The sequence below is a fragment of the Rhinoraja longicauda genome, chromosome 4, assembly GCF_053455715.1.
Source record: "Rhinoraja longicauda isolate Sanriku21f chromosome 4, sRhiLon1.1, whole genome shotgun sequence".
Taxonomy (NCBI): Eukaryota; Metazoa; Chordata; class Chondrichthyes; order Rajiformes; family Arhynchobatidae; genus Rhinoraja; species Rhinoraja longicauda.
The window spans coordinates 62,234,013-62,253,739 of NC_135956.1; positions in this window are offsets into that span (position 1 = coordinate 62,234,013).

Below are 19,727 nucleotides of genomic sequence, written 5' to 3' on the forward strand. Positions count from 1 at the left end.
ATCTCCAATGCATCAGACTTTCTGAAGTCCAAAGCCTCCTTCAAAAACTGACTGACTTAGAGGAGAGAAACATGTCACTGATAAACTACCCTGGAAGTTGAATATGAATCTCTGACCTGGGTCTAAAGCGTTCAAGGAGTAAGCTCCACAGATAGGGGACAATATCAAATACAAATGGATAGTGCCAAAAATGAAACACTTTAATTAATATCCCTCTTGGAAAAAAAACTGGTTAGAGCACATGATGATCTTTCATCATATCGAACAGTTTTATTTATAGTTTTTAGTTATGCATCTATTTCAAACACTTTACCTAAAAATTCATCTCAATATTTTTGTTTTGAACCAGAATGCAATGTTCTGATACATTTACTTCTTACTGAATCGGCTTGAACTTCTAGGTATTTATGTCAGAGATTGTGGATTCAAGAGTTCTTCAGAGACTTAAGCTAACCCAAAATTTAGGTGTATTACAGATTGAGCCCTGCACTTCACAACTATTACATTTTATGTATATTTACCATATATATTAATGATTTGGTTGAAGAAATTAGCAAGTTTCAGATGATACAAAGCTAGTTGGCAGTGTAAACTGCGAAGAGGATGTTAGGTTGCAAGGTGACCTGGACAGGCTGAGTGAGTGGGCAGCTGCATGGCAGATGCAGTATAATGTAGATAAATGTGAGGTTATCCACTTTGGCGGCAAAAACAAGGAGGCAGATTATTATCTCAATGTTGTCAGGTTAGGTAAGGGGGAAGTGCAGTGAGACCTGGGTGTCCTTGTACACCAGTCACTGAAAGTTGGCGTGCAGGTACAGCAGGCAATGAAGAAAGCTAATGGCATATTGGCCTTCATAACGAGAGGATTTCAGTATAGGAGTAAAGAGGTTCTTCTGCAGTTGTATAGGGCCCTGGTAAGACCACATCTGGAGTATTGTGTACAGTTTTGGTCTCCTAATTCGAGGAAGGACATCCTTGTAATTGGGGCAGTGCAGCATAGGTTCACGAGATTGATCCCTGGGATGGTGGGACTGTCATATGAGGAAAAATTGAAAAGACTAGGCTTGTCTTCACTGGAGTTTAGAAGGATGAGAGGGGATCTTATAGAGACTTATAAAAGAACTGGACAAGCTAGATGCAGGAAAAATGTTCCCAATGTTGGGTGAGTCCAGAACCAGGAGCCACAATCTTAGAATAAAGGGGAGGCCATTTAAAACTGAGGTGAGAAGGAACTCTTTCACCCAGTGAGTTGTGAATTTGTGGAATTCCCTGCCACAGGGCAGTGGAGGCCAAATCACTGGATGAATTTAAGAGAGAGTTAGATAGAGCTCTGGGGGCTAGTGGAATCAATGGATATGGGGAGAGGTTGGGCACAGGTTACTGATTGTGGATGATCAGCCATGATCACAATGAATGGCAGTGCTGGCTCGAAGGGCCGAATGGCCTCCTCCTGTACCTACTTTCTATGTTTCTATGTGAGGTGTTAAACTGAGTCCCTGATCCTGTCTAGGACGGATGCAAAAGAACATAAGGCACTATTTCAAGTATGACTCAGACCTATTCCCTGTGCCCTGACTAAGATTTATATTACAGAAAACGTTAATTTGGTCAATATCACTTTGTTGTTTTTGGACTCTGCCGCAGAAATCGGCTTTTATATTTTCCTGCATTACAATAGCTCTGACATGCACTGTGGTGATCTGAAATAATAATAAATTATGGGAAAGGACATTTCTAATGTGAAGGCATACACAACATGCCATGATAAAATTATTATAAAAGAATTGTTAGTAAGGTTGACATTTCAAAGTATGAATTGAGTATGATAATTGTTACCTAATTACTAAATCTGTATTTGATTTGATTGGAAGTGAATCAGTGGAGGAAAGCACTTGTATTTGTGTAGCATCTTTTATGACCTGAAGATGGCCTGAAGCAGTTTACAGCCAGTGAATATAGCAATATTCCTCAAGCTACAATTAGCAGCATGAAGATCTAATTTATTTGAGTCATGTTAGTTGAAGGATTAATGTTCATCAGAGCAGTGTTCTTTCTCTTCTGCAATAATGTAATGGGTACTTTTATAACTACTTGAGAAGGCAGATGTGGCTTTAGTTTTGCTTCTCGGAGTAGAAGCAGTACTATCAGTGTATGGGACGTAGTCAAAAAAAGAGATCCCAATGAGGACACAATCTCTCACTACAATATTCATCATGAATCTGGGTTACATCCTCAACCATTTAACTGGGACTCAAATCCACCATCAAATTATGACAGTGGTCTGAGAGTAATACTATGTGCTGAAGGAGCTTCAAAATAAGATATAAGCACAAGAGACTGCAGATGCTAGTATCTGGAGCAAAAAACAAATAGGGGAAGTCAGCAGATCACCAGCATCTGTTGTGGGGTAGTGATGGGGATTAGAAATGTCAACATTTTGGGACTCTATCCAAAATGTTGACAATTCATTTTCTCCTCCCCTTCTCTACCCCCCCCCCCCCCCCCCAGCTGCCCCGCACCCCAATAAGACATATATGGGCAGCTTCACTAGTGAGCGGGACCAGGGTATTTATTGTTCATGTATTAAAAATGGTATTGTAGCGACCATGGAGAATGGTCTAGGTCGTCGAACCCTCGGATTGGCCAGCGAGGTCACGTGGGAACGCGACCATGGGGATTGGTCCAGGGAAGGACATCGCTGATTGGTCAGCGATGTCATGGGTGCGTTTGGCGCCCGATTTAGTTAGTTCGTCTGAGTCTTCAAGGAAGACAGTAAGTTTATATTGGTTGTCCTGCGACTTGTTGTTTTGATTCTGTATTCGTGTATTGCGGTTGCAATAAACTTCATCTACAACTACAAGTCTCGGACTCGCCATATTGGTGACCCCGAACGTGATCTGGACGATCACCGACTGAGAAAAACCCGACGCCTCGTTGACGATGACTGAGCAGGGCACACCGGAGTCAAGCGCGGCGGACGTTCATCTTCCGTTATTTTGGACGTACGCACCGCAAGCTTGGTTTATCCACGCCGAGGCCCAATTCCATATAAAGAAGGTGTCGGATGATTCCACGAAGTATTTCTACCTCGTCAGCGCACTATCGCCGGACACAACCAAGCGCGTGATGCGGTTCATAATAAATTCACCTGCGGAAGACAAGTATGAAACCATGAAGAAGGTATTACTGCGGACCTTCGGGTTAAAAAAGCATGGTGGTGCGGCAAAACTTCTGCACCTACCGGAGCTTGGAGACAAACTGCCTTCCGTCCTCATGGCCGAAATGATGGTGCTAGCCGGTGAGCATACGGATTGCCCGATGTTTGAGCAGGCATTCCGCGAAAAACCCTGAGGATGTCCGATTGCTGCTTACGGATTGTTCTTTTAAGGACCCCGAAGCATATGCAGCGAAAGCGGACGCGCTCATAGCAGGAAAAAACAAGGCAGGGGATTCCATCAACAAAGTCTCGACATCGGTGACCACGCCACAGCGACGACAAGATGGCGCCACGTCTCCCGCCAATTCTCCGAAAGCCCGCCAAAAAGATCCGCACAAGCGCGGCTGGTGCTATTATCACCTACGATGGGGTAACGAATCCCGCAACTGCCGCTTGCCTTGTACCTTCGCGGGAAATGCCTCGGCCGATCGTACATAGGGGCAGTTACGATTGGCCAGAACCGGCGCCTCTATGTCCATGATCGATTCACGGACACAGAATTTTTGGTGGACACCGGAGCCATTGTCAGCATAGTGCCGCCGACCGACCTCGAAACCAGATCGGGTAAGACAGGTCCCACCCTCATCGCGGTTAATGGCAGCCCAATTCGCACTTTCGGCACACGGAAGATGTCCCTTGCGTTAGGCCTACGCACGTACGAATGGCCATTCATCATAGCCGACGTCAAACAAGCGATCCTGGGCGCAGATTTTCTCTGGGCTTTTTCACTGGTTCCTGATGTCCGCGGTAACGACCTCCGACCCGCTGCTGAAGACGAGCACGTCGCTCCGGCAATCGCCTCCTCGCCCAGCCCTACTGTCCAGGCCGTCGTCGCGGCCCCCGACTCGTATGCTGCGATTCTGGCAGAGTTCCCAGAGCTGCTCGTCCAACGTTTCGACGCGCCTTCAGCTAAGCACGGTGTGGTCCATCACATCCGCACCGAAGGCCCTCCCGTTTTCGCTCGGGCCAGGAGACTACCGCCAGACAAACTGGTGGTGGCACGGGCGGAGTTCAGGAAGATGGAGGAAATGGGAATTGTTCGTCAGTCTGACAGCCCGTGGGCCTCGCCGTTACACATGGTCTCCAAGGCATCTGGGGGGTGGAGACCATGTGGCGATTATCGGCGTCTCAATGCTGTCACCACGGCTGATCGCTACCCCATACCGCACCTACAGGACTTTTCATCTGGACTGGAAGGAGCGGTAGTGTTTTCCAAAATCGATTTGGTGCGAGGATACCACCAGATTCCGGTGCGACCGGAGGACATACAAAAAACTGCAACTATTACTCCGTTCGGGTTGTTTGAATGGTTGCGTATGCCTTTCGGTTTAAAGAACGCGGCACAGGCTTTCCAGCGACTGATGGACCGCGTGGGCAGGGGTTTACCCTTTGTGTTTATTTATTTAGACGACATCCTGGTAGCTAGCCCCTCAGTGCAAGAACACCAGGCCCATTTGCGGACCGTGTTCCAGCGGCTCCAAGACCACGGGCTCATTATTCAACCCTCCAAATGTCAATTCGGCCTCCCTGCTCTCGATTTTCTAGGGCACAGAATTACCCCTGCCGGCGCTGCCCCTTTGCCAGAGAAGGTGGAGGCTATTCGGGCTTTCCCCAGGCCCACCACAGTAAAAGGGCTGCAGGAGTTCGTTGGCATGGTTAATTTCTACCATAGATTCGTTCCGGCAGCGGCGCGAGTCCTGCGCCCGCTTTTCCAATGCCTTGCAGGTAATCCAGTAGAATTGTTGTGGTCCCCGGCCGCAGAGTCGGCTTTTACGGCAGCTAAGGCAGCCTTGGCAGACGCCACCATGTTGGTCCATCCGAGCCCCTCAGCCCCCACGGCCCTGACGGTCGACGCCTCTGACGTGGCGGTGGGTGGAGTTCTGGAGCAGCAGGTTGGTGGCCGTTGGCAGCCTTTAGCGTTTTTCAGCCGGCAACTAAATTCGGCCGAGCTGAAATATAGCGCATTTGACCGAGAGCTTCTAGCTCTCCATTTAGCTGTCCGTCATTTCAGGTATTTCCTCGAGGGCCGCCCATTTGTGGCATTTACGGACCACAAGCCATTAACATTCGCTTTTTTGAAATTGTCTGACCCATGGTCGGCCCGCCAGCAGCGGCACCTCACTGCTATCTCAGAATTTACCACAGATGTCCGTCATATCGCGGGTAAGCTGAATGCCGTTGCTGACGCCCTGTCTAGACCTGCTTTTCCCCCTATTTCGGCGGTGGACTGCGAAGTGGATCCCCAGGAGCTTGCGGAGGCACAGCTCCTGGCGGATACCGTTTCGACGTACCAGTCCACCACTTCGGGATTGAAGTTGGCCCAGGTAGCTTGTGGTTCGGAGGGCACGAAAGTCTGGTGCGATGTTTCTCTTCCTCGCCCCAGGCCGGTAGTACCGCCCTCCCTTCAGCGCCGGGTTTTCGATGCCATTCATGGGCTGGCGCACCCGTCCATCCGCTCCACCTCTGCTTTGGTAGCAGCTCGGTTTGTCTGGCATGGCCTACGGAAACAGGTAGCGGGTTGGGCACGTTCCTGCGTTCCCTGTCAGACCGCTAAAGTCCAGCGCCATGTCCAGCCCCCCGTACAGGATTTCGAAGTCCCGGCTTTTCGTTTTTTTCACATCCACGTGGATTTGGTCGGGCCTTTGCCTTCCTCCCAGGGCTACACCCACCTCCTCACGGTGGTGGATCGGTTCACCCGGTGGCCAGAGGCTTTCCCATTGTCTGACATCTCGTCAGCGTCTTGTGCTAGGACTTTGGCCCTTCATTGGGTAGCCCGTTTCGGGGTCCCGGCAGTTATTACAACTGACAGAGGACCACAGTTCACTTCGTCCCTCTGGGCCGCGCTGGCGGAACTGTACGGGTCCAAATTACAACCCACAACTGCATATCACCCCCAGGCAAATGGTCTCGTGGAGAGGTTCCACCGCCAACTTAAGGCGTCCCTCAGTGCAAGGCTTGAAGGCCCGGACTGGGTAGACCAACTCCCTTGGGTTCTTTTGGGCATCCGGACGGCTCCAAAGCCAGATCTCGGTGCGTCGTCCGCAGAGCTGGTATATGGCTCGACCCTTCGAGTACCTGGAGATCTGTTTCCGGACACTTCAGCGCTGCTCCCTACAGTCCCAGCAGCGTTAGCAGCTCTCCGGGAACGGGTGGGCTCCCTGGCTCCAGTGCCGACTTCACGTCATGGGTGTCCGATGGTACATGAACCGTCTTCCCTGAAGGACTGTGAGTTCGTTTTTTTGCGTAAAGATGCCCATCGCGCCCCGTTGCAGAGGGTCTATCAAGGGCCGTTTCGGGTTTTACGTAAGGGAACGGCTACTTTCACCTTAGACATGGGCGGCAAGAGTGAGCTCGTCTCGGTGTCCCGGCTCAAACCTGCCCATTTGGACCCGGATCAACCAGTCCTGGTCGGTCAAACCCCTAGAAGAGGCCGACCTCCGTTAGTTCCGCCCAGTCCACAAACCCCCATTCCGACAGTTCCTCCGGGACCCCCAGTTTCGGCAGTCCCCCTAGGACCCCCCGTTCCGGCAGTTCCTCCAGGACCCCCCGTTCCGGCAGTTCCTCCAGGACCCCCCGTTCCGGTAGTTCCTCCAGAACCTCCCGTTCCGGATGTCCCACCAAGTCCGGAACCTCCGGCTCCTGTGGTTCAGGCTGTCCCTCTCCGTACTCGTTATGGTCGCGAAATCAGGCTCCCAGCTAGGTTCCGCACCTCGGGTTCTGGGGGGGGTCATGTAGCGACCATGGAGAATGGTCTAGGTCGTCGAACCCTCGGATTGGCCAGCGAGGTCACGTGGGAACGCGACCATGGGGATTGGTCCAGGGAAGGACATCGCTGATTGGTCAGCGATGTCATGGGTGCGTTTGGCGCCCGATTTAGTTAGTTCGTCTGAGTCTTCAAGGAAGACAGTAAGTTTATATTGGTTGTCCTGCGACTTGTTGTTTTGATTCTGTATTCGTGTATTGCGGTTGCAATAAACTTCATCTACAACTACAAGTCTCGGACTCGCCATAGTATGGTGGTAATAGGATTCCAGTAATGCTATGTCGATAAGTGGTGCTGCAAATAAAATGTTTGCCACAGGATAAATTGAAAACCATTGGGCAAGGACTAAAGTTGCACAGAGCCACAGTTAAAGCTCAAACTATCACACATTTCAAGCTTACAAATATGCACTTTCATTTTTTCAAAAGCAGCAAAGTCAAGCACAGAATAATGTTAACCAGAATTGTTACCTCTAGAATAAAAACAGAAGGTACTGAAAACACACAACAAGTCAATCAGCAGTGAAGGAAAAAAAAGCAGTGAATGTTTCATGCCTAGGACCCTTCATCAGAACTGTATGTAAAAAGAACAAATTATTTTTCAGTAACAGGGGAGGTGATGGAGGGATTTCTCCCCCATCTTATCTGACTGAAAACTGACTTGTTTTTTTCCTCCATTCTGACAAAGATTCTGAGAAATTAGATCTTAACTGTTTCTCTTTCCGACAATGCAGTAGGGTCTTGGTCGATTGGCCAGGTGGGTGAGGAATGGTTGACGGAATTTAATACAGAGAAATGTAAGGTGGTGCATTTTGGGACTTCTAACAGGGGCAGGACCTACACCATGAATGGTAAGCCTCTAGTGTTGTAGACCAGAGAGATCTAGAAGTGTAGGTGCATGGTTCCTTGAAGGTCGAGTCACAGGTAGATTCGGTGGTCAAAAAGGCTTTTGGCACATTGGCCTTCAACAGTTAGAGTATTGAGTATAGAAGTTGGGTCTGAAGAAGGGTGTCCACCCGAAACGTCACCCATTCCTTCTCTCCTGAGATGCTGCCTGACCTGCTGAGTAACTCCAGCATCTTGTGAAATAGAAGTTGGGAGGTCATGTTGCAGTTGTATAAGACGTTGGTGAGACCGCATTAAGTGTATGGTGTTCGGTTCTGGGCACCATCTTATAGGAAAGATATTGTCAAGCTTGAAAGGGTTCAGAGAAGATTTATGAGGATATTGCCAGGACTGGAGGGTCTGAGCTATAGGGAGAGGTTGAGTTGGCTGGGTCTCTATTCCTTGGAGCGCAGTAGGACGAGAAGTGATCTTATTGAGGTGTATAAAATTATGAGAGGAATAGATTGGGTAGATGCACAGAATCTCTTGCCCAGAGTAGGGGAATCGAGGTCCAGAGGACATAGATTCAAGGTGAAGGGGAAAAGATTTAATAGGAATCTGAGGGGTAACTTTTTCACACAGAGGGTGTTGGGTGTTTGGAACAAGTTGCTAGAGGAGGTAGTTGAGGCTGGGATTATGCCAATGTTTAAGAAACAGACAGGTTCATGGATAGGACAAGTTTGGAGGGATATGAACCAAGCGCATGCAGGTGGGACTCGTATAGCTGGGACATGTTGGCCGGTGTGGGCAAGTTGGGCTGAAGGGCCTGTTTCCAGACTGTATCACTCTAATACTCAGACTTGCTGAGTGTTTCCAGCTTTTTCTGCATTTATTTCAGATTTCTAACTTTTTTAAAAATTTGTCTTTTAACCTCGGGGGAATGACAATGAATGCGGGAAACTTGGGGCAGCACAATGATGCAGTGGTAGAGTTGCTGCCTTACCATGCCAGAGACCCAGGTTCGAGCCTAACTATAGGTGCTGTCTGTACATTCTACCTTTGGCCATGTGGGTTTTTTCCAGTGTACTCCAGTTTCCTCCCACATTCTCAGGGAGTGCAGTTTCTAGGTTAATTGGCTTATGTAAATTGTCCCTAGAGTGTAGGATAGAATTAGAATGAGTGATCGTTAGTTGGCTGGACTCGGTGGGCCGGAGTGCCTGTTTCCACATTGTATCTCTAAACTAAACTAAACTAAACCGAGAAACTTGCAGCACAATTGCTCCGGCAATGGGGAAGCAATTGGGAGAGACTCAGGTTCGATCCTGACTACGGGTGCTGCACTGTAAGGAGTTTGTACGTTCTCCCCGTGACCTGCGTGGGTTTTCTCCGAGATCTTCGGTTTCCTCCCACACTCCAAAGACGTACAGGTATGTAGGTTAATTGGCTGAGTAAATGTAAAAATTGTCCCTAGTGGGTGTAGGATAGTGTTAATATACGGGGATCGCTGGGCGGCACGGACTTGGTGGGCCGAAAAGGCCTGTTTCCGGCTGTATATATATGATATGATATGATATGAAGAATTGTAATGACTCGCATGTGGAGCCATTAAATTTACTTCCCAATTACTTGGTGGAGGTAAGAGTTAATAGGAGAAACAATAAGTTTGCACTCAAGTTCTTGGGAGTGTACCAAGAATCTGTACACGAGCACAGTATATTTATAAATGACTTGCTCAAAAGCACACTGAGCTATATATCTAGGTGTGGTGATAATATTAAGTTAGGTAGCCCATTAAATGGTATAGCGATAGCATAGGGTTGCAAAGGGACATTGATAAATTGACTAGGAAACACTGTAGCAGATGGAGTTCAATGTAAGAAAATCTAAGATCATCCACTTTGGACCTAAGAAAGATAGATCGAACTATTTTTTAAAAATAGCATGAAACTGGAAACTACGGATGAGTAGAATTTTTTGTAATCTAAGTACATAAATCACTAAAAGCCTGTGGACAGGTATAATAAATAATTTAAAAAGATAATGGAACATTGACCTTTGCCTCAAATGGGTCAAAACACAAAGGAGTGCGAGTAATGCTACAGCTGTAGAAAGCTCTGGTCGCTCTTCTCGGTTCGATGCACCCTGTTATACATACTACATCTCAGGAAGGACACACTGGCTTTGATTCTGTGGGTGAATGTTAATGAAACAGTTAGCATTCATCAGCATCACCCTGGCAACTTCCTCATTTCCAAATGAGCATAAAAGAGTATGGAAATCTGAATGTCACTGTAATTCACAGGAGCATTGGAGAGCTGGACTACTTGTAGATTTAATTGGTCACTTGACCAAATTAAGCAGACATAGCGGCCTCTTCCTCTTGACTTGAATGAAGGTACCAGCTCTGCAAGCTTTAGGTGAGAGTTTGAATATGCAAAAGGACTTCAGCAGTGTTTAGTGAAAAAGTGACCCAACATCTTTCCATAATTTTCAGTAAAATCACAAATAAATTGCTAATTCACATTTTATTTCAGTGTTAAAGGCTACATGAATTATATTGAATATCTTGATGTTTTAGAATTTTGTTGAAGGGTCCTGAACCAAAATGTCATTTTCCATGTCCCTCCACAGATACTGCCTACCTTGAATTCCTCCAGCTCTTTGACTTTTGCTAAAGTATTCCAAGGCTTATGAAAATATTTGATTTGTTTTTTTTTGTTTTTTACATTTAGTTTTATTTCATGTTTTATTGGAAGTTCTTGAAATGTTCCTACTGCAAGTAATTGCACTCATCATCTGAAGCAGATAGATATTTATTGTCTTGTAGAAGCATGCATAGTAATGAAGGTGGCTCATTGTCAATTAAGTCATCAAAGAGGACATCATGGTTACAATAAAACATTTTTAGTGAGAGTATCTTGCAGATTGTAGGATTATACCTTCCTGAAATATTGGGCTCAAAAGTACCTCTGCCCATTCAATGCAGAGTGGCATCCTCTACTTGGGATAAGCACCCATGAGGATCCACAAGACCACCCCACCCGCTTCCCATGTGCTGTCCTATTCTATGTTTAGCTTGGTTTAATTTAGAGATACAGCACGGAAACAGGCCCTTTGGCCCACCAAGTCTGCACCGACCTGTGATCCCCGCACACAAACATCGACACACACTAGGGCTAATTTACACATACACCAAGCCAATTAACCTACACACTTTGGAATGTGGGAGAAAACACACATGGTCATGGGGAGAACGTAAAACTCCATACAGACAGCACCCGGGTCTCCGGCGCTGTAAGGCAGCAACTCTACCGCTGTGCCACCGTGGCCACTAGGCCGCAAGGAGGACATGAAGGATTTTGTTATTTTGTCCATTTGGAAACTTGACCTCTAGGGGATGGAGAAGTATTTTGTCAATGATGGAATAATTTTAGTTAGGAGAGCATGCTGCGAAAGGATGGAAATAGGTTGTGAGATTAACGGTTTGCCACATGCCATTGAACAGACTAAGAGTTTATTACATACACAGGAGATGTTATAGAGGTGTATAGAATCATGAACGGAATAGATAAGCTGAAAGCACAGATTCTTTTACCCAGCCGAGGGGAATCAAGAAGTAGGGAAAGCTTTCATTGGAACCTGAAGGGCAACCTTTTCACGCAGAAGGTAGTGGGTATATGGAATGAGCTACCAGAGGAAGTAATTGAAACAGGTACAATAATAATATTTAAAAGATATTTGGATAGGTACATGCATAGGAAAGGTTTTGAGGGATATGGACCAAATGTGAGCAAATGGGACCAGCTTAGATGGAACATCTTTGTCGGCATGGACAAGTTCTGTCAACAGGTCTGTTTCCATGCTGAATGTCTCTGTGACTTAATGACTCTAAATGTCCCTCAGGGATCATTTCATTTGTAGTCTGAGAATTGTGGCGTATGAAGGTAGGAAAGATCTAAGATTCACTCAGAAATCCTCAGCTTGCCAGTAATTATTTTTAATGCCAGACGCTCACATCATATCTGAAAAGTATCCAGGTATGTAATCTAGGAAAGTATCCATCCCAAGGATGTCCATTTTTAGTTAATTTTGCATGCAAGCTAAACAGGCGCATCAAACACAAAGCAATCAGCTTTTGGCAATTCCAACATTCCCAAACAATTCTGTATCCCTTTTATAATAAATGAATTGAATAAATGAACTTCTATTCAATTATATTTCAGAATAACCAAAGACAACAAAGACAAGGAGAGAATGTAGAATCTTTCTACTTTATTTTTAGAAGCTTCACATAGTCACATAAAGGATCACCCAGCCTGTTTCTGTTCCAATTGCTATAAGTCAAAAGTCGCAAACTGGGACTGAGTAATTAAACTAAGTTTAATCTTCACAATCCCTCCTCAATAATAAGAGAAGCAATCAATAGCAGACGCATTATGCATCTACTGTGCAGAATGAATAACAATGTTATCACAGGTTTGTCAATGAAAATAAATTATGACAGGAGAGGACAAAAAAAAATCCAAACTTTATAACACTAACATTTTAGCATTCATTTCCTTATTTTGATGTCATTGATGACATCTCATGAAACTGGGGAAGCAAATAGTCAATAAAATAAAATTCTAATATGTGCATTAAGATCTGGTTAGACCAGCATTAAAATATTTGATTATGTCTCCTGGGATGGTACAATATTTTTGTTATGTGCAACAAATCTTACCTTGAATCCTTTGCCTTACTGAGAAGTCCCATGCTGCATAAATGAAGTAGCTTGAATTTGCAACAATAGAAAAAAACACTCACTTTCAAATCTGATCAGGAATTCTAACTAAAATAGGACTATGGAACACAAAGCACTATTTTTAAATCTTTGTTAGATCTTCCCCTGGTATTTTATTGAATTAATTCGTTTTTTAATTGAATTTTGCTCTTTGAGTTGAAACATTTTAGTACAAGTAATTTAGATGTTAATTGAAATGAGTAGCAGTCATTTAATGTGTTAATATATATTGTGACACATGATTGTAGAACAACATGTAGAATGATTCAGGCACTGATGTTTCTAGTTTATCTATTGTTTTTATTGCTTCTGCAACTATTGAATGTTATCAAATAAACCATTTTTTTCCATTTCTTCAAAACTGCTTATAACTGAAAAAGATTAATTTTAAAATTTGATATTAATGCATATTTTTAAAATTGAGAACAGACATTTCCATTAAATGCTGTCTCTTATATTCACGAATAAACTTTTAACCTAATTTAGTTTTTGATGGCCTCAGAGACATTGCCTCTTGTGGCTTTCTCAAAAGAGTTATTGCAATATTGACTTTAATTTCTCCAATGATATTGAATGATTTTATATTGATTGCTTTTACTGAATAATCTTACAGAGCTACAAAGCCACAAAGCCAAATAATATTTCACTTTTTTTACATTGTATAATGACAATGGCTGTATAATGTATAATGTATAATAATGTATAATAAAACGGTTATCAGACTTTGTGTGCCCCTATTTTGAAGAGCGATGGACTAGTCTGTAGTGTCTTGAGCCATTTTTTAATCCTTACACAAATTATTAAAATTGTGTACCGTCATTATCAGATCACTAATTGTGTGCTAGTGGTATAAAAACTGACTGCCATATTTCCTATATCACAACAGTAGCTAGACTTGAAAATTGTATCACCATTAATCATAAAACTGGTTTTCTGAAAGGGACTTGCATTTTTTGTTCCTTACATGAGTCAATAACCCTCTTAATTTTGGCTCTCTATAAAAGGTTACCATGAAATTGAAATTCTTGTCTGTTCAAGCGTGCTGGCATTGATGTAGTACGAGAACACCAAACCTTTGTCACATCACATTGATATTGATCTATGTAGATACTCTTGGGCTTCAAATCAGCACTGCAGCAAGAGTCTGCCGACATTAACTTTTTAACTGTAAATATTTTTCAAGTCAGGCTCTAGGGTAAAACCAGACCTGAACTGAAGGTAACTAAGGTTCTTCAAGTCTTGTCAAGAGTAATAGTATGGGTTTAGTATGAAGTCATTTTGTATGATGGTGAACACAGAAATGTGAAAATAGTTAAACCTGAGTTAGACCTCCAGGGCGTATAGAAAACTGTGATTTTTGTCATTAAGCAATTCAGTTTTGATCAGGATAAAATTAATGCATTTACTTAAAGTAAGCATTATTATCTCATGTTAGATCAGCACATTCCTTGTTCAGCAAGGAAACCTGTGCTAGATTTGCTTTTAGTAAATTAAGTGGGCAAATAACATGTGAAAGTAGAAGAATAATCGGTAAATAGCAGGTAATGTAAAAATTGAAAAAAGCAATGAAGTGCAAAATTCAGTAAGTTAAACAGAGGTTTGACCAAGATTAATGGCTTTAAAAAATAACAAAAATAAGACAGATCTGCTGTAATCAATGCCAAACACTTTATGGAACAGTATATTTCTTCAATGCCTAGTATTTACATAATGCCTATTCTCTAATATAAAATAAATTGAAATTTAAAAGGAGTAAATAATTGGTCATTAATTTGCAAGAAAATCATGAAGATTTTAAAGAATGCAGTGGAATTGAAATTGCGTTGAAAAGGAAAAATCGGAAATATTCAAAGGCAAAGCCATTGTGTGTGATATTGGATACCTATTTTGATTAACAAAATTATGCCAGGTAAAAGAAACTACTTTTTTTTTGAAAAATGCAAGTCACTAAGACTTTTGGATCCAACATGGAGGGCTAGTGTAAAAGATGAGTTTGAAATTAAGAAGACTAATGATAAAGTTAATATTGAAAGACTATGATCTCGGAAAAAGTGATTCTTAGCTCAAGTACCTGTTCTGCACATCATAACCCGATGCTTAAAGGCACTCTACTTGTCAGCCCAGAAACTGGATCCTGTACCTATTTTCTATGTGCATATCAGGCAAAAATTGATTCACACTAATAACCACGTGAAATAACACCCAGTGGGAAATTAAACTGGGCACCACCAAGTGCCTGAATTAGACATTCACATACTGTAACAACATTCATATTTATGAAGTGAGAATTTCTGTCCTTATCACCATAAAGTGGATTTTGGGGTTTAAATTATGGCCATTATGGTAGGAGGGAACTGCAGATGCTGGTTTACAATGAAGGTAGACTCACAATGTTGGAGTAACTCAGCGGGACAGGCAGCATCTATGAATAAAAGGAATGGATGCCGTTTCGGGTTGAGATCTTTTTTCAGTCTCAATATAAATAGGAGCTCATCACAGTTCTTCGTAGCTTCTTTAAAATTATTTGAAGGAACACCCTACTGAAATTGGGAAACAATGTCTGGACAGCTTCAGAAGTGACAGTAAGCTGTTCAAGCCATTTACAAATCCAGAGTATGCCACAGATAATAGTAAGTACTTTCTCCAACATTTTGTTCCTGACATATTCCTATAATTTGTGCTTGAATGGCAGCTAAATCTTTTAAGGTGAAGCTCAACAATGTCTGCAGAAATGACAACAGCTGCCACATCACTGCCATTTATGTCAACATAATGAAGGATGAGATTTTAGCCTAAATAAGGACGCTTTGCAACAGTGCCATTCACATTAATTTACCACAACAACAACAAAAAAATAATTGGGTTGGACTTTAACAGCCTCGTACTTTATTCCCAATTCCATCTTATTGCTGCTGGAATGCCGTTCCCATTCTCTTCAAATCCTTATTGACTCATGGGAGACTCTTTCCCCAGTTGGCCAGGCCTTTCCAAAACCCATGACACACTGAAAGTGGTCCAATAGGCACTGGTGAATGTGCTGTTGAGAGTCATTGTATGAAGTGACTTGGTGTTCCTGAGGAAAGGGGTCAATAATCAGAACCCACCATCCCAGGCAGTTTTTCAGGACACTGAGTCAAAAGTGGTGTAATGATCTGCTGGTACTCAGACTACTCCGCTATATTGTTTTGACCTCTAGACCTGCACCTGAGCCACTGACAGATTGGAACACACAGGTGTCTACTCCCAGCTGTCATCACTGCTTCCCTTGCAGTCAGGCTTTTGTGCAAAATAACTCTCAGAGAGCTGAGGTTGTTGGCGTGTGGGGCGTTGGGGAGTGGAGCTGCTGGAGAGGATGGTGCTACTCTGGATACTGCCTCCTGCAATATTGAATAAGAAAGAACTGCAGATGCTGATTTAAATCGAAGATAGACAGCTAAAATGCTGGAATAACTCAGCGGGACAGGCAGCATCTCTGGAGAGAAGGAATAGGTGACGTTTCGGGTCGAGACCGTCTCCATCACAGATACCATTTCTAGATCTCACCGTCTCCATCACAGGAGACAGATTATCAACTGACATCTATTACAAACCCACACTCCCATAGCTATCTAGACTACACTTCTTCCCACCTTGCTTCCGGTAAAGACTCTATCCCCTCCTCCCAATTCCTCCGTCTGCGCCCAGGATGAGGTGGTCCATACCAGCTCATCGGTGATGTCCTCATTCTTTACGGAACGAGGCTTCCCCTCTTCCATTATAGATGAGACTCTCACTAGGGTCTCCTCGATATCCCGCAGCTCCACTCTTGCTCCCCCTCCCTCCATTCGTAACAAGGACAGAGCCCCCCTCGTCCTCACCTTCCACCCCATCAGCTGTTGCATACATCACATAATCCTCCAACATTTCCGCCACCTCCAACGGGATCCCACTACTAGCCACATCTTCCCATCTCCACACTTTTCTGCTTTCCGCAGAGACCGTTCCCTCCACAACTCCATGGTCAACTCATCCCTTCCCACCCAAAGCACGCTCTCCCCAGGTACTTTCCCCTCCAACCACAGGAGATGCGACATTTGTCCCTATACCTCACCCCTCGACTCTGTCCAAGGACCCCGACAGTCCTTTAAGGTGAGGCAGAGGTTTACTTGCACCTCCTCCAACCTCATCTACTGCATCCACTGTTCCAGGTGTGGACTCCTGTATATTGGCAAGACCAATCACAGGCTCGGCGATCGTTTCGCTGAACATCTCCGCTCAGTCCGGCTAAACTTTCCTGATCTCCCAGTTCCGAACACTTTAACTCCCCCTCCCATTCCTACACTAACCTTTCTATCCAGGGCTTCCTTCATTGTCAGAGTGAGGCCCAGCGCAAATTGGAGGAACAGCACCTCATATTTTGCTTGGGTAGCTTACACCCCAGCGGTATGAACATTGACCTCCAACTTCAAGTAACTTTTGCTTTCCCTCTCTCTGCATCCCCTCCCCCTTCCCAGTTCTCCTACCAGTCTTACTCTCTCCGACTACATTTTAATTCTGTACCTCCCACTCCCCTGACATGTCTGAAGAAGAGTCTCGACCAGAAACGTCACCCATTTCTTCTCTCCAGAGATGCTGCCTGCCCTGCTGAGTTACTCCAGCATTTTGTCTATCCTGCAATATTGAATCCAGTTTACTGCATGCCATCCTTTTGCTCTGATAGGAGTACAACACACTGTGTTGTTCAGAACTCCCTTGCTCCTGGAAACTCATGAACTGCAGATGGGTGTCATCCCTCTATCTGCTGAGGACAGCAATCCACTCTCAAGTGGCATCTCCCTGTTCCTTCAGAACTTCAAACCAATCCCTTGGGACAGAAGCCAGCCACCTGCAAACTGCATGATAACATATGCAGACAGCAGCTACTGCCGGAAGCAGAAGGCTCTATGTCACAGTTGTTCACACCTCTTTGCAAAGAAGTATGTCTGTCCTTTTGTGCCAAGTTTATAGTCCCTTGGCTCCTCACAACTTTCTGCCAAATTATGGTGATTGTCTCCTCCATAATCCTTGTCATCTGCGGCATTCAGGAAGCCAGTGTTGATAAAGTGCAAACCACATCACATGTGCCTCCATCGGTGCTGTAGAGCTTTAAGCTTGCCGCTTTCTGTCAGCCCTGGGAATATACCTTCAGAACCTGAAATCCTTCTGTCATTAGTATGCAGTAAAGTGCCTAATGCTGTGTTAAAATTAACCTACTTCTATTGGGAATTGTTTTAATACATACTTCTGCTACGGTTGTTTTTTAGTCAATTTCATGATATTTTACAAGGAAATTGAATAGGCGTTAGCACAAAACAAAATAATGTTTTGGGGCAAAAAAGTCAAATTTCCAGACTATGCTGTCTGATACAGAGATACACTGTATTTCCATACTCATCCAAATCGATAATATAGATGGCGAGCAGCTAAGGATCTAGCATTCCTGTGGCACACCACTGGCCATAGGTCTCCAGACTGAAAAACAACCCTCCATCACCAACTATCACTCCTATGACAAATACAATTTTATATCCTTTTTGTGAACTTTTTCTGCAATATCCTCTAGATAATTGTCCTCTGTTGAACAAAGTATTTTTTTCAACTCTGGACCTCTGTGCAACTTCAACAATCTCCCACTTTCATTCCTTACTCTGACCCCTCTCACCCTGGCCACAAACTCCTCGAAGCACTTCCCTCTGGAAGGCGACTCCAGACTGTCAAAGCAGCCACAGCCAGATATAAAAATAGCTTTTTTTGCATGAGTGATAGTTCTACTCAATAACCAAAGTCTGTAGTCTCTTTTTTGCTCTGGTTTATTTTCACCCACATGTTTAGACCGTAATGGTGTATCCTTATTGTTTTGATGTGTTTATGCTTTATTCTTAATTGTTAACTGTATGTTTGTGTTGTCATTTGTGAGCGGAGCACCAAAGCACATTCCTTGTATATGCATACTTGGCCAATAAACTTATTCATACCTCATACCTTACAGTCTTCAACCGTCTGGCCCAACCACCGTTTTATTAACCTTTAAAACATAAAAGCAAATGACCTCATTACATCAAGTTTCCATTTACCACATACACTTTGTCTTTCATGACTTGGCAACATTTTCACATAATCTACTTGTGAAGTGTCTTTGGACAGTCATTCCCTTCAGGTTGTTGAAAAGTTCAAGTTGTTGTTGCTTTCATGAACCTGCAGGTTTGGAAGGATTTGTTCCTGGCACTGATGAGTGTAATTTCAATAACAATGTTTGGGTTTGTTTCAAGCCACAGCCTGGAGTCAGGCATAAATTAACACCAAATAATGATTTACATTTCCTCGGTGGTTCAATATGGTGGATGGCAGGCACGAAAGAGCCCCAAGAGTACACTTGTTGTCCATTGTGAGCTGATCAAGCAGATTATATGGGTAGAGTTCAATAAGAAAATACTGAGAGAATTCCCACTGTGTTCTCCTGGTCCTCTGCTGTTATTTAAACAGAAAACTTTGAAGGCGCAATAAAAACGGATGCTTTTGACTATTTATCTTGTTTGTCTTGGGGTTTCTGCAACCTTCTACCAAAATTACAGCAGGAGATCTTATGAATCCTTTAGAGATTTTCGCTGCTGTTCATTTTCTGTGCCAATGTTAGAATTTCAAACTAAGTTATTGATATTTGAACTTGCAAAACATTATTAGGAAGGGTTTGACAGCTGGAGGCATCATTGTAACAGGTATCAAAGCTGGCACTTTTGGGACCAGAGGTTCTCATGTTGATTGAAATTTAGCTTTTGTAAGATCAAAGTCCTTTGAATCAGGAGCAGAGCATCCAAACGCTTAATCATTAACAAGTATACTACCTCACAGTTCAGTTTGTCAGTCTACTCTATTTCATTATTTTAGTGAACCATTTCATTAGGTAATTCAAATTGCAATTTTCTATAGTTTTCTTAAACTTCAGCATTGACAATTCTGTATTCTTTTCATACCTTTCCTCACCAGTGAGAAGCAAACCTCTGCAAATGATTGTGCTTGCGTAATTTTTACTGCTTAAGAATTGAAAGATAACATCGGGAACATTATAACTTTCTTACAATGAAGGTTCAATTGAAAACCAATGCGCAGTGGTGTGGCACAAGG